The sequence below is a fragment of the Trachypithecus francoisi genome, unplaced genomic scaffold (assembly GCF_009764315.1).
Source record: "Trachypithecus francoisi isolate TF-2019V2 unplaced genomic scaffold, Tfra_2.0 Lachesis_group15, whole genome shotgun sequence".
NCBI lineage: Eukaryota > Metazoa > Chordata > Mammalia > Primates > Cercopithecidae > Trachypithecus > Trachypithecus francoisi.
In genome coordinates, this window is record NW_022681460.1 from 64071295 (window position 1) to 64084796 (window position 13502).

General features: G+C 42.0%; 1 pseudogene across 1 annotated transcript in view; it reads left to right on the forward strand.

Moving 5' to 3' along the window:
• The first annotated feature begins 2273 nt into the window (after positions 1-2273).
• The window catches only part of LOC117097383, a 31503-nt pseudogene continuing 20274 nt past the window's right edge, over positions 2274-13502 (forward strand). The window contains exon 1 of the transcript XR_004442932.1: positions 2274-2602. The product of XR_004442932.1 is annotated as a eukaryotic translation initiation factor 4B-like (transcript). The remainder of the gene's footprint in view (positions 2603-13502) is intronic.

The following is a 13502-nucleotide window of genomic DNA, read 5'->3' on the forward strand; positions in this document are numbered from 1 at the left end:
TTCCTGACTTAAATAGCAAAGAACATATTTTTAGAATTAACAATTTTTTAAAATAGAGACAGTGTCTTGCTGTGTTGTCCAAGTTGGTCTGGAACTCCTGGCCTCAAATGATCCTCCCACCTTGGCCTCCCAAAGTGCTGGGATTACAGATATGAGCCACTGCACTGGGCCAGAATTAACAATTAAATAAACATTATTTTTAAAAGCTTTCATAATTTTGATTTATACCATATAAGGAATCTAAATGGAATAGAAAAAAGATTTTTTCACATAAAAGGATCCAAACAAGTGTGTGGCATAAGGAATTTCACAAATATAATCTTTACCACTGGTTCTCCAGAGGATTGAAAATTGAAAATAGGTAATAGGTCAGTAGTCATCTAAACATTGATTTATTCTTTATTTAACTATATTTTGAAGAAATACTTTTTTCATGTAAGTTCAAGAAAATATAATCTGAAAACTAAAATGAAGATACATATCTAAAAGGAATGGGGGAAAAAAGCAAATAGCTGCAATAATGTGCTCCAGAAAGAGAATTGGGAAATCTTGAAACAACAACAAAACTCTGAAGTGGAAAAAGATCTAGACAGAGTCAAAGAAGAGTCACCGGAAACCAAGCCAAGAAGCACAAAACAAACCAAAAGCTCTAGGAAAAATATCTTTTTTTTTTTTTTTTTTTTAGACAGAGTCTCGCTCTGTTGCCTAGGCTGGAGTGCAGTGGCACAATCTTGGCTCACTGCAACCTCCGCTTCCAGGGTTCAAGAGATTCTCCTGCCTCAGCCTCCTGAGTAGCTGAGACTACAGGCGCCCGCCACCATGCCCAGCTAATTTTTGTATTTTTAGTAGAGACCGGGTTTCACCATGTTGGCCAGGCTAGTCTCAAACTTTCTGACCTCAGGTGATCCACTTACCTCAACCTCCCCAAAAATATCTTATGTATTAATGACTAAGGAACAGATATGAAAACTGTATTAGGGAAGTAAGACACATTTGAGATCAGTTTAAAGTTGATAAGACCAAATTGAAAAGCTACTCGGAAGGCTGAGACAGCAGAATCGCTTGAACCTGGGAGGCAGAGGTTGCAGTGAGCCAAGATCATGCCACTACACTCCAGCCTGGGCGACAGATCAAGACTCCATCTCAAAAAGGAAAGAAGGGAAGGGAAGGGAAGGGAAGGGAAGGGAAGGGAAGGGAAGGGAAGGGAAGGGGAGGGGAGGGGAGTGGAAGGCAGTGGAGGGGAAGGGAAGGAAAGGAAGGAAGAAAGACAACAAGGAGCGGTTGTTTGTGTCTGTAATCCCAGATACTTGGGAGGCTGAGACTGAGGAGGGAGGATCACTTGAGCCCAGGAGCTCAAGACTAGCCAGGGCAGCATAGGGAGACCCCATCAAAGAAAGAAAGGAAGGGAGGGAGGGAAGAAGGAAGGAGAGAGAAAGAAGGAAAGAAAGAGAGAAAGAAGACAGAAAGAGAAAGAAGGAAATAAAGAAAGAGAGAAAGAAAAAAGAAAGAAAGAAGGAAAGAAAGAAAGAAGATAGAGAAAATAAGAAAAATGCACCCCACCATCCAAAAAATAATGACTTGTACATAAATCACGGACAAGTGTGCCGCAGTTATCTACGCATGGCAGTGCGAGAGCTATGATCCTGGTTTGCTTGAACCCAGAAGGCAGAGGTTGCAGTAGGCTGAGACTGTGCTATTGCACTCCAGCCTGGGTGACAGAGCGAGACCCTGTCTAAAAAAAAAAGCTATAATCCTGGCTACTCTATCATTGTGTAATTCAAGTCCCCAATTCTGACCCTTGCCCCACCCACCAACAGGATTTCTGTTGAGGTACTCGCTGGCTTGTTGCAATCCAGAAAGGAGCCAGAAATATTCACTAAGAACTTACTTTTTTTTTCTCCCCCATGGGCCACGAAATTGGTTTTTATTCCAGGAATGTCTTTGTAAAGAGAAGGAGGTTCTATAGAATAGTGCAGATCACAACATAATAAAAGGAAAGCAAAATTATATTTTAAGGGAAACTTTGCTGAAACAATGCTGACACCAGCTATTTTTGGATCACAAGATAATTGTATATCTTAAGGGAGAGGCTATCCAGTGACTATAGTGGTTTACAGGAAATCTTAGCTGTTAAAAATCGTTGCAGTTCTATTGTTTTACTTGTTTTCTATAAGTAACTTTCCTAGCCCAATCTACTATCATGATAATCTATCTTCTAGTGTTTAAAGTGTTATGTTTTAGCACATCCAAAATATTCAAGTGATGACGTTATCATGACTTGCTTTCAGATGACTGTTTTCTACCTGGAAAAGTCAGGTTTTAGCTCTTTCCAGAAGCAGCGTGACTTCAGGAGAGAAAGTTCTTTTGCAACTCAAAAGGATCCAAAAACCAAGGCAGAAGTCTACCTACAGACATATACATGCGGCGTCTATAACCAAGCACCTTATACCAATAAGGCAGCCCCCTCACGCTTACCCCTTTCTCACTACAGTCAGCCATGGGACCAAGAGGTGTGGCCTACCTTCCCCACCAGAGCCTGTGATGGGACTCTCTTCTGCAAACAAAAGAGCCATAGAACTAAGAGGCTGAGGACCAGAGACTGGTGAGGAACCTCAATCTATTTGAGAGCAAAACCAATGGACAATATCCAGTTTGAGGAACTATGTTGGGAATAAAGAAGGGGAATCCAGTTTGAGGAATTGTGTTGGGAGCTGGCAGCATACGGCCTCCCACTAAAGGAATAAAGAAGGGGTCCCAGCCTGAAGAGCAGCTGTCTGAGGGCTGCTGTGAGCATTAACCAAAAAAAAAAAAAAAAAAAAAAAAAAGGGTGCCACTTCTAGATACATGCTGCAAATAATTGAAAACAAGGACTCAAACAGGTACTCAAACAGCCATGTTCATAGCAGCATCATTCACAATAGCCAAAGGCAGAAACACCCAAGCGTTCCTCAACAGGGGAATGCATAAACCAAGTGTGGTCTATACAGATAGTGGGATATTATTCAGCCATAATAAAAGGGAATTAAATTCTGATATAAGCTGCAACATGGATGAACCTTGAAAATATTATGCTAAGTGAAAGAAGCCAGGCACAAAAGGATAAATATTATATAACTTCACTTACATGAGGTACCTATAATAGGCAAAGTCATAGTGGCAGAAAGCAGAAGAGCTTAGTCGGGGCTAGGAGGAGGGGAAAGCGGAATATTGTTTAATGGATGCGGTTTCAGTTTGGGATGATAAAGTTCTGGAGGTGGATAGTGGTGACGGTTGTACAACACTGTGGTTTACTGCCACTGAGTTGTGTACCTAAAAATGGTAAAAATGGTAAATTTTAGGGATTTTAAATTTTATTTTATACTTCTCCACTTTATTTTGTTTTTTCTTTAATTTTTTATTTCCACAAGTTTTTGGGGAATTCCACAGGTCTATTTGGTTATGTGAATAAGTTCTTCAGTGGTGATTTGTGAGATTCTGGTGCGCCCATCACCCGAGCAGTATACACTGAACCCAATTTGTAGTGTTTTATCCCTCACCCGCTTCCCATCCTTTCCTCCTGAGTCCCCAAAGTCTACTGTGTCATTCTTATGCCTTTGCATCCTCACAGCTTAGCTTCCACTTATGAGTGAGAACATACGATGTTTGGTTTTCCATTCCTGAGTTACTTCACTTGGAATAATAGTTTCCAATCTCATCCAGGTTGCTGTGAATGCCATTAATCCATTCCTTTTTATGGCTGAGTAGTATTACATCGAACGTATATACCACAGTTTCTTTATCCGCTCATTGATTAACAGGGATTTGGGTTGGTTCCACATTTGTGCAATGGTGAATTGTGCTGCTATAAGCATGCGTGTGAAAGTATCTTTTTCGTGTAATGACTTCTTTTCCTCTGGGTAGATACCCAGTAGTGGGATTGCTGAATCAAATGGTAGTTCTACTTTTAGTTCTTCAAGAAATCTCCACACTGTTTTCCAGAGTGGTTGTACTAGTTTACATTCCTACCAGCAGTGAAGAAGTGTTGCCTTTTCACTGCATCCACGCCAATATCTATTATTTTTTGATTTTTTGATTATGGCCATTCTTATAGGAGTAAAGTGGTATCGCATTGTGGTTTTGATTTGCATTCCACTGATCACTAGTGATGTTGAGCATTTTTCCACACGCTTGTTGGCCATTTGTATATCTTCTTTTTTTTTTTTTTTTTTTTTTTTTTTTTTTTTTTTGAGACGGAGTCTCGCTCTGTCGCCCGGGCTGGAGTGCAGTGGCCGGATCTCAGCTCACTGCAAGCTCCGCCTCCCGGGTTCACGCCATTCTCCTGCCTCAGCCTCCCGAGTAGCTGGGACTACAGGCGCCCGCCACCTCGCCCGGCTAGTTTTTTGTATTTTTTTAGTAGAGACGGGGTTTCACAGTGTTAGCCAGGATGGTCTCGATCTCCTGACCTCGTGATCCGCCCGTCTCGGCCTCCCAAAGTGCTGGGATTACATGTATATCTTCTTTTGAGAATTGTCTATTCATGTCCTTAACCCACTTTTTGATGGGATTGTTCATTTTTTTCTTACTAATTTGTTTGAGTTCGTTGCAGATTCTGGATGTAAGTCCTGTGTCAGATGTATAGATTGTGAAGATTGTCTCCCACTCTGAAATTTTAGGTTATGTATAGTTTACCACAATGAAAATCCAAAACAAAGGATATAAATATTCAAACCATTCTTCCAAAGGTACTTCAAAGTTCCTATGTCTGCCTGGCACAAGGTTACTGCCCAGTATATGCTAGTTTCTCTTCCTTTTATCTTGCTGCTTCTCCTGCCACCTTCCTTCACCACTCCACATTCATCACATTCAGCTTTCAGGGTGCCATTAGGACTCCAGGCCACTCCACACCCTACTCACTCACTTCTTACTTCAGAGGAGGCTGCGCTTAACATTCCTGAAAGAGGTTGCAAAGTGATTAGAGGACTTCATTCCAGCAATTTCCTTCCTGTCTCTGGTGTCATCAATTTTTCCATCTCCACTGGGTCATTCTGATCAATAGACCCATGAGTATCCATAATTAAAAACAACCAACCGCCTGGGTGTGGTGGCTCATGCCTGTAATCCCAGCACTTTGGGTCAACCAACAGGCCAAGGCAGGCGGATCACCCGAGGTTAGGAGTTCAAGACCATCCCGGCCAACATGGCAAAACCCAGTCTCTATTAAAAGTACAAAGGTTAGCCAGGCATGGAGGCAGGTGCCTGTAATTCCAGCTACTTGGGAGGCTGAGGCAGGAGAATTGCTTGAACTTGGGCAGCAGAGGTTGCAGTAAGCTGAGATTGTGCCAATGCATTCCAGCCTGGGTAACAGAGCGAGACTTTGTCTCAAAAAAGAGAAAGAAAGAAAAAAAGAAACCAACCAAACAAAACCCAAAAAGCCCTGAGCCCACATTACCCTGTAGCAACTGTCCCAATCCTTTGCCCTTGCTCTTCTGCATGGCAAGAGTTCTTGACAATTATCTGTGCTGTTTCTACTCAACTCCATCCTCAACTCACTGCCCTTTGGCTTCCATCTCCACCAGAGAACTGAAATTACCATCGTCAAGGTTACCACTGATCCCCATTTGCCTAAGTCACTGGTCAATCCTCATCAACTTGGTTTCATTATGGCGTTCAGTGGCTGACACCTTCCTCTAGAAGCACGGCCTTTTCTTGGCTCCATGGGCACCACTCTCTCCTGGCTTTACTCCTATCTCATTGCCTCCTTCGCTGGTGCCTCCTCCTGCGTTCTAAAGGTTGAAGTCCCTTCGTCTCAGTACTTTCGCCCTTGGTAATTTCACCCTGCCTCAAGGCTGTAAATGCTATTCAGATGCTGATGACTCCAAATTTTATCTGTAGCACTGACCTTTCTCTTGAACGCTAAACTCAGAAATCCACCAGTCTGCTGGACTCTCCAAGGCGGATAGCCAGGCCTCTCCAGGTTAAAACATCGAAAGTAGAACTTTTTATCCCTCCCTAGGCTTTACCATCATAATCATCCTTTTCTTCATCTTCCCCATCTTGATAAATGTTACCACCCTTCATGCAGGTGGCCAGATCCAAATTCTCCTCAGCGGATTCTGCTTAAAACTCTCTAGCGGCTTCCCATTGCAGTTAGGAAAACATCGCGGGGTGATCAGATACAGTGTGACGTGGCCTCCACCCTGTGACGTCATTTGGCTTCTCCCGGTGTGCTACATCATGGGTCTTTCTTTTCCCAGGACACATTTTGCTTGGTCCTGGGTTTGTGCTGGCTGTTTCCCTCCCTGGAAGGCCCTTTTTCCAGATCTTCACCTAGCACAATCTCCTTAATTTATAAGGAATTCTTATAAATCAATATAAATTACTAACTTCCCAGTGAAAAGGTGGCAAAGGATACAAAGAGACAAGCCACAGAAGAGGAAAACCAGTGTATTTCCTCTTCCGTGACTTAAGTCAGGTAAAATGATGCTTTTTATTTATGTTTTTTGAGACAAAGACTTGCTCTGTTGCCCAGGCTAGAGTGCAGTGGTGTGATCTTGGCTCACTGCAACCTCTGCCTCCTGGGTTCAAGTGATTCTCCTGCCTCAGCCTCCCGAGTAGCTGGGGTTACAGGCACACGCCACCACACCCAGCTAATTTTTGTATTTTTAGTAGAGATGGGGTTTCACCATGTTGGCCAGGCTGGTCTCGAACTCCTGACTGCAAGTGATCCACCTGCCTCGGCCTCCCAAAGTGCTGGGATTACAGGCGTGAGCCACTGTGCCTGGCCTAACACGATGCTTTACCTGATTTATAACACAAGACATACAAAGGCGCAAAACTAAAATGAGGTCGCATGGGTTACCTATTAGATTGGCAAAGGTAAAAAAAAAATCTGGTAACGACCGTGTTGGCAAGAGGTTAGGGAAGAGACACTCTCACATGTTTTGTTGGTGGGAATAGACATTAGCGCATTTATGCAAAGTCATTGATGGTATTCATCAAAATTTGCAATGTACATACCCCTTGCCCCAGAAATGTTATTTCTGCGAATTTTCCTGCAGATATGCTGGCACATATACAAGATTATAGATATACAAGTTTCTTCATTGCAGCTTTGTTTGTAATAAGTAAAAGATTTGAAATAGTCATCCATTAATATAGGACTAGTTTAATGAATAATTAATAATACAATGGAATACAAGGCAGTCTTTACAAAAACTAAGCTGTTCTACATGCTTTGCTATTAAACCATCTCCAGGATATATAATTAAATAAAAGAAGCAAAATGCAGGCTGAAGGTGTAAAGCATGATACACCTTCATCCCGGAAGTTGGATGGAAAAATTTATGAATTTTGTTTGTTTGTTTGTTTTGAGATGGAGTCTTGCTCTGTTGCCAGGCTGGAGTGCAGTGGTACAGTCTTGGCTCACTGCAACCGCTGACTCCCTGGTTCAAGTGATTCTCCTACCTCAGCCTCCTGAGTAGCTGGGATTACAGGCACATGCCACCATGCCCAGCTGATTTTTGTATTTTTAGTAGAGACGGGGTTTCACCATGTTGGCCAGGATGGTCTCAATCTCCTGACCATGTGATCCGCCCGCCTCGACCTCCCAAAGTGCTGGGATTACAGGCATAAGCCACCGCGCCCAGCTGAATATTTTTGATTATATATACATAGAATATCTCTGGAAGAAAATATAGGAAACTAACAGACAGTCTTTGGAGAGGGAAATAACATGGATAGTAAGGAAGATAGTCTTAACTTTTACTATACGCCCCTTTTTACCTTTTATTTCTTACCATGTGTATATTACCTATTCAATTAATAAATAATTGAAAAAAATACATAAAATGTGTATAGGAAGAAGGGCCCATGAGAGGCTGAGAAACAATTACCTGCAAAGTAAGAGGGAAGGAGAGAGAATTGTAGCAGCAGTCAGGGGTGAGACTTCCAACAACTTACCTGCAGGAACCCTGGGCTCACCCATAGATAGCACAATGAGGCCAATAGGATAAAGCCTGAAGACTACCCTCTGGGCTTGGTGATTCCCGTGCAGATTCTTAGTTAGGAATGATTTTGGTTGACACAAAATCCTACTCTGTAATTTTTATTTTTATTACTTATTTATTTACTTATTTTTGAGACGGAGTCTTGCTCTGTCACACAGGCTGGAGTACAGTGGCACAATCTCAGTTCACTGCAACCTCCACCTCCTGGGTTCAAGTGATTCTCCTACCTCAGCCTCCCAAGTAGCTGGGATTACAGGCATGCACTACCATGCCCAGCAAATTTTTGTATTTTCAGTAGACACGGGGTTTCACCATGTTGACCAGTCTGGTCTAGAACTCCTGACCTCAGGTGATCTGCCCACCTCAGTCTCCCAAAGTGCTGGGATTATAGGCATGAGCCACCGTGCCCAACCCTCTGGCTACATAATTTTTAAAATAGCCACCCAACATCTTTTGGACAGCTTTTCTCTCTTTGGGGAATTTCATGCCCTATGAATCTTGACTTCCCTTGGAGGAAGCAGGAAGCTCACTTTCCCTTGGGGTTAGGGCTTAGTCTTTGACACAGGCTCTGCCAGTGAGAGCCCAACTGAGACATTGTTTAGAAGGAAAGTAGTGCAAGGAAACAGCTCCTGTGAGAGGGTGGTGGTGTGGGTGCCTGGCTTTGGGGCAGCAGTGGTGGAGATTCTGGCACCACACACTGGCAGAGCCCGGGCCTGGCATGGCATTTCATCTGAGCATTCTGAATGAAAAACATGTGGCCTGCCACATTTGTGCACAGTTGGTCTGGAGTGGCGCTAGCTGCAAAGCCCCACACCTGATTCTTGGACTCCCATGGAAATTTTGGTAGTATATTTAAAAATATACAGGCAGTGGCTCATGCCTGTAATCCCAGCATTTTGGGAGGCCAAGGTGTGTGAATCACCTGAAGTCAGAAGATCGAGACCAGCCTGACCAACATGGTGAAACCCATGTCTACTAAAAATTCAAAAAAAAAAAAAAAAAATTCGCCGGACTTGGTGGTGGACACCTGTAGTCCCAGCTATTCGGGAGTCTGAGGCAGGAGAATCTCTTGAACTCAGGAGGTGGAGATTGCAGTGAGCCAAGACCACGCCACTGCACTCCAGCCTGGGCAACAAAGTGAGACTCCACCGCCCCCCTCCCGCCAAAAAAAAATCACTTAATAAATTCCTTTTCTGTTTTAAATAACTTAGAATGGATTTTGTAGTGATTTTTTCTGGAGGGTGGACGTAGGTTAAAAAGATGTCAAGGAGGCTGGGCAACAAAAAAAAACTTCATCTCTACAAAAAATAAAAATTCGCTGGGCTTGATGGTTTGTAGTAGTAGTCTCAGCTACTTGGGAGACTGAGGTGGGAGGATCGCCTGAGCTCAGGAGTTGGAGGCTATAGTGAGCTATATATCACACCACTGCACTCTAGCCTGGGAGACAGAGCGATACTCCATCTTAAAAAAAAAAAAAGAAGAAGAAGAAGAAGTCAAGGGTAAATATGGATGTTGGAAGCCAGTTTTCTCACTGTTGGAGTGGGAGGTTACAGGTAAGCAAGGGAGGGTGTTAGAATGATCCAGATGGCACTGAATTAGCATTGGAGACATCAGTATGACTCATGCTTAGCTTAATACTGATACAGATGGTACATATAGAACTATTTTTAGATATATAGATATACATAGGCAAATATAATATATGGACATATATTTCCTTGCTCTCTCAGCTGAAAGGCTTAGAGGCAATAACACCCCAATAGCAACAAGCACCCCAATAACTGAGCAATAGCAACAGGCCTAGATCTTAGTTTCTTTCTTTCTTTTTTTTTTTTTTTTATTATACTTTAAGTTCTAGGGTACATGTGCATGGCGTTTATATCATGTATAACTCCCCAATGCAATCCCTCCCTCCTCCCCCCTCCCCATGATAGGCCCCAGTGTGTGATGTTCCCCTTCCCGAGTCCAAGTGATCTCATTGTTCAGTTCCCACCTATGAGTGAGAACATGCGGTGTTTGGTTTTCTCTTCTTGTGATAGTTTGCTAAGAATGATGGTTTCCAGCTGCATCCATGTCCCTACAAAGGACGCAAACTCATCCTTTTTGATGGCTGCATAGTATTCCATGGTGTATATGTGCCACATTTTCTTAACCCAGTCTGTCACAGATGGACATTGGGTTGATTCCAAGTCTTTGCTATTGTGAATAGTGCCGCAATAAACATACGTGTGCATGTATCTTTGTAGTAGAGTAATTTATAATCCTTTGGGTATATACCCAGTAGTGGGATGGCTGGGTCATATGGTACATCTAGTTCTAGATCCTTGAGGAATCGCCATACTGTTTGCCATAATGGTTGAACTAGTTTACAATCCCACCAACAGTGTAAAAGTGTTCCTATTTCTCCACATCCTCTCCAACACCTGTTGTTTCCTGACTTCTTAATGATTGCCATTCTAACTGGTGTGAGATGGTATCTCATTGTGGTTTTGATTTGCATTTCTCTGATGGCCAGTGATGATGAGCATTTTTTCATGTGTCTGTTGGCTGTATGGATGTCTTCTTTTGAGAAATGTCTGTTCATATCCTTTCCCCACTTTTTGATGGGGTTGTTTGTTTTTTTCTTGTATATTTGTTTGAGTTCTTGGTAGATTCTGGATATTAGCCCTTTGTCAGATGAGTAGGTTGCAAAAATTTTTTCCCATTCTGTAGGTTGCCTGTTCACTCTGATGGTAGTTTCTTTAGCTGTGCAAAAGCTCTTTAGTTTAATTAGATCCCATGTGTCAATTTTTGCTTTTGCTGCCGTTGCTTTTGGTGTTTTAGACATGAAGTCCTTGCCCATGCCTATGTCCTGAATGGTACTACCTAGATTTTCTTCTAGGGTTTTTATGGTATTAGGTCTAACATTTAAGTCTCTAATCCATCTTGAATTAATCTTCGTATAAGGGGTAAGGAAAGGATCCAGTTTCAGCTTTCTACTTATGGCTAGCCAATTTTCCCAGCACCATTTATTAAATAGGGAATCCTTTCCCCATTTCTTGTTTCTCTCAGGTTTGTCAAAGATCAGATGGCTGTAGATGTGTGGTATTATTTCTGAGGACTCTGTTCTGTTCCATTGGTCTATATCTCTGTTGTGGTACCAGTACCATGCTGTTTTGGTTACTGTAGCCTTGTAGTATAGTTTGAAGTCAGGTAGCGTGACGCCTCCAGCTTTGTCCTTTTGACTTAGGATTGTCTTGGCAATGCGGGCTCTTTTTTGGTTCCATATGAACTTTAAAGCCGTTTTTTCCAATTCTGTGAAGAAACTCATTGGTAGCTTGATGGGGATGGCATTGAATCTATAAATAACCTTGGGCAGTATGGCCATTTTCACGATATTGATTCTTCCTATCCATGAGCATGGTATGTTCTTCCATTTGTTTGTGTCCTCTTTGATTTCACTGAGCAGTGGTTTGTAGTTCTCCTTGAAGAGGTCCTTTACATCCCTTGTAAGCTGGATTCCTAGGTATTTGATTCTCTTTGAAGCAATTGTGAATGGAAGTTGATTCCTGATTTGGCTCTCTGCTTGTCTGTTACTGGTGTATAAGAATGCTTGTGATTTTTGCACATTAATTTTGTATCCTGAGACTTTGCTGAAGTTGCTTATCAGCTTAAGGAGATTTTGGGCTGAGACAATGGGGTTTTCTAAATATACAATCATGTCATCTGCAAACAGGGACAATTTGACTTCTTCTTTTCCTAACTGGATACCCTTGATTTCTTTCTCTTGCCTGATTGCCCTAGCCAGAACTTCCAACACTATGTTGAATAGGAGTGGTGAGAGAGGGCATCCCTGTCTTGTGCCAGTTTTCAAAGGGAATTTTTCCAGTTTTTGCCCATTCAGTATGATATTAGCTGTGGGTTTGTCATAAATAGCTCTTATTATTTTGAGGTACGTTCCATTAATACCAAATTTATTGAGCGTTTTTAGCATAAAGGGCTGTTGAATTTTGTCAAAAGCCTTTTCTGCATCTCTTGAGATAATCATGTGGTTCTTGTCTTTGGTTCTGTTTATATGCTGGATTACGTTTATTGATTTGCGAATGTTGAACCAGCCTTGCATCCCAGGGATGAAGCCCACTTGATCATGGTGGATAAGCTTTTTGATGTGCTGCTGAATCCGGTTTGCCAGTATTTTATTGAGGATTTTTGCATCGATGTTCATCAGGGATATTGGTCTAAAATTCTCTCTTTTTGTTGTGTCTCTGCCAGGCTTTGGTATCAGGATGATGTTGGCCTCATAAAAAGAGTTAGGGAGGATTCCCTCTTTTTCTATTGATTGAAATAGTTTCAGAAGGAATGGTACCAGCTCCTCCTTGTACCTCTGGTAGAATTCAGCTGTGAATCCATCTGGTCCTGGACTTTTTTTGGTGGGTAGGCTATTAATTGTTGCCTCAATTTCAGAGCCTGCTATTGGTCTATTCAGGGATTCAACTTCTTCCTGGTTTAGTCTTGGGAGAGTGTAAGTGTCCAGGAAATTATCCATTTCTTCTAGATTTTCTAGTTGATTTGCGTAGAGGCATTTATAGTATTCTCTGATGGTTGTTTGTATTTCTGTGGGGTCGGTGGTGATATCCCCTTTATCATTTTTTATTGCGTCTATTTGATTCCTCTCTCTTTTCTTCTTTATTAGTCTAGCTAGCGGTCTGTCAATTTTGTTGATCTTTTCAAAAAACCAACTCCTGGATTCATTGATTTTTTGGAGGGTTTTTTGTGTCTCTATCTCCTTCAGTTCTGCTCTGATCTTAGTTATTTCTTGCCTTCTGCTAGCTTTTGAATGTGTTTGCTCTTGCCTCTCTAGTTCTTTTAATTGTGATGTTAGAGTGTCCATTTTAGATCTCTCCTGCTTTCTCTTGTGGGCAGTTAGTGCTATAAATTTCCCTCTACACACTGCTTTAAATGTGTCCCAGAGATTCTGGTATGTTGTATCTTTGTTCTCATTGGTTTCAAAGAACATCTTTATTTCTGCTTTCATTTCGTTATGTACCCAGTAGTCATTCAGGAGCAGGTTGTTCAGTTTCCATGTAGTTGAGCGGTTTTGATTGAGTTTCTTAGTCCTGAGTTCTAGTTTGATTGCACTGTGGTCTGAGAGACAGTTTGTTATAATTTCTGTTCTTGTACATTTGCTGAGGAGTGCTTTACTTCCAATTATGTGGTCAATTTTGGAATAAGTGCGATGTGGTGCTGAGAAGAATGTATATTCTGTTGATTTGGGGTGGAGTGTTCTATAGATGTCTATTAGGTCCGCTTGGTGCAGAGATGAGTTCAATTCCTGGATATCCTTGTTAACTTTCTGTCTCGTTGATCTGTCTAATGTTGACAGTGGAGTGTTGAAGTCTCCCATTATTATTGTATGGGAGTCTAAGTCTCTTTGTAGGTCTCTAAGGACTTGCTTTATGAATCTGGGTGCTCCTGTATTGGGTGCATATATATTTAGGAGAGTTAGCTCTTCCTGTTGAATTGATCCCTTTACCATTA